This window comes from Octopus sinensis, linkage group LG6, assembly GCF_006345805.1.
Source record: "Octopus sinensis linkage group LG6, ASM634580v1, whole genome shotgun sequence".
Taxonomy (NCBI): domain Eukaryota; kingdom Metazoa; phylum Mollusca; class Cephalopoda; order Octopoda; family Octopodidae; genus Octopus; species Octopus sinensis.
In genome coordinates this window covers 43,416,622-43,419,121 of record NC_043002.1, presented here as the reverse complement: position 1 = coordinate 43,419,121, position 2,500 = coordinate 43,416,622, and the positions used below count along the sequence as shown (strand labels likewise).

Sequence of the window (2,500 nt, the reverse complement as noted above, 5' to 3'; positions counted from 1 at the left end):
AGTATCGGTGTCACACAAATGGACATCCATGCTGCTGGCATGTAAAGTCTATAGAGATGTCAATGTGTGTTAAACTCATTATATCAGCTTTAGACTTCTCTCGTAGTAACCTCCAAGTACAGTTTGAAAGATTGGGGATAAAATTCAATCTTGTCTCAGACTTACGCATACTTGAAGCGAATCCGAGAAGTGGCAAAGGTTCAATCAGCTACAATCTTATAGTCTACGTCTGTCATGGGCAAATTGCGAACTTTCTGAATGCCACGCCGGCCGAAAAATTACCTTAATTTTTTTTTTTAGTAGTGTGGCTCGCCTAATGATGAGTCAAGTATCAAGCAGCCCCAAAAGTTTCTCCCTGCCTTGTTTACACCTACTGCAATCATATCTTCCATTCAAACTTCATGCAAGTCGTGTCGAAGACAGCTAAGAAATAAATAAAGTTGAAGTGTAAGAACACTCGGTGATGTTTTTATTTTATTCTCCATCGGCCAGTCTGTCTATAAAAACCATTCCTCTGCTAACATCAACCGTTCCTCTACTTTGTCTAAAGCTGAACTTACCCTCTCCTATATGAGTTTTATTTTTTCCCTGTCAAGTAACATTTTCCTGAACACTTTGTTTGCTACCGACGAGAGAGAAGCCACCTTGTAATACTAGTTTTGTTTGTTTGTTTGTACGATTCTTGTCATACTTCCTGCATAACGGTGTGGCCAGTACACACGAGCTCATTCTTTTATTGTCTTTTCTGTCTTCCATACACTTTGTTAAATATCACGTGTAACATATCAACCACACGGTCTTGTCATGTTTTCTATTCTTCAGCAATGGTGACATCAATGATTCGTCATTCTTATTACTGCCTTTTCTATTTCTCCTTTTGATATTTCTGTACAAATGTCTATATCAGATGGAGCATTCGTGATTTTTGATAGTGCTTTCATGTCGTGCGGGAGTTAAGGGGTTATTAAGTTATTCAAAATTATTTTTGCAATATCGGACTACCTCGCTTGTGTTCATTGTTTTTCACCGACTGACTTGGAAAGATTATGACAGTGACTGTTCAGTATCTTTTTAATTCTATTCTATCTTCTAAGGCCTCTGCTTTCGTATTTTTATTACTTTATTACACGGAACTTTTTTATGGTTCGCCTTTGAGAACATCGTCCGACATCTTCAAACTTTCTGATCCGGTTCTCCAATTTCTTCCCACATTGTCTCTGTTTCTGAAGATTAGGCCAGTTACTTCTTTTCAAGCTTTCAGACCGACAGTTTCTGCGACTTTGACTATTGTTTCTTTAAACGATGTAAACACCTGTTCTCTTGTTATCCGTTTCGAGATGTAGCGAAAGTATGAAAGCGCCTCCTGTCTATATTTCAAACTTTCGAGTTTGGTCTCTATCAGCATTTTTATTTACATCGTACATACATATATACATACATACATACATGCATACATAATGATGTAACCATACACACACACGCACACATAAATATGTATGTGTGTGTGTTTGTGTAGTAAGAGAGAGAGAGAGAGAGAGAGAGAGAGAAAGAAACAGATAGACAGATGTATACATACACAAACACATAAGCACAAACATGCAAATATCCACATACGCGCACGCGCACACACACACTCACACGCACACACACACTCACACGCACACACACACGGACATATAAGATTATACAAAGCTGATCTATGAGAAATAACACTGAGTTCCCAGGGGCATGAGTTTGAAGAATGGAGACGTGTCTTTGTGACTTGTTTACCCTCCATTATTTGACAACCGGTATTGTTTTGTTTACGTCCCCGTAATTTAGCGGTTCAGCAAAAAAAAAAAACATAGAAGTAGTAGACTTTTAAAAAGTACCACGGTCGACTAAAACCCTTCAAAGCGATGCTCCTGTCTGGCCTCAATCCAATGACTGAAACAAGTAAGACGGTGATAAGAAGCTTACTTCCCAACCACATAGCTCCGGGTTCAATCCCACTGCGTTGCACTTTGAGCAAGTGCCTTCTACTATAGCCTCGGACTGAGCTAAGTCTTGTAAGTGGATTTGATAGATGGAAACTGAAAGAAGCCCGTCGTATGTGTGCGTGCGTGTTTGTGTCTGCCTTTGTGTTAGTATTTGCCCCCCCCCCAATTACACACACACACCGCTTGACAACCTGTGCTGGTGTGTTTGCGTCCCCAGACCGATAGAATAAGTACTAGGGTCGACACATTCGACAAAAGATTCTTCAAGACGGTGCTCCAGCATGGCCGCAGTCTAATGGCCGAAACAAGTAAAAGATAAAAGATAAAACGACATAAGCACATCTGGAGATTAGTGCTCCGTCTCTCGACGTTTTCCCTCTCTTTAAACTGTATATTTTTAAACGATATTTTGCAGCGAATACGTTTTCAAAAGTGTAGATTACATAACGCAGATGTTTCAATCATATTAATAGTGGTTTCGAATTATGGCACTGGGCCAGCCGTTTTTGAGAAGCGAGGGA

At 39.8% G+C, this 2,500-nt stretch overlaps 1 protein-coding gene across 1 annotated transcript in view; it reads right to left on the bottom strand.

Moving 5' to 3' along the window:
* Positions 1–2,500, bottom strand: part of LOC115213467 (b(0,+)-type amino acid transporter 1) — a 188,890-nt gene that overhangs the window by 181,636 nt on the left and 4,754 nt on the right. The window lies entirely within an intron of this gene.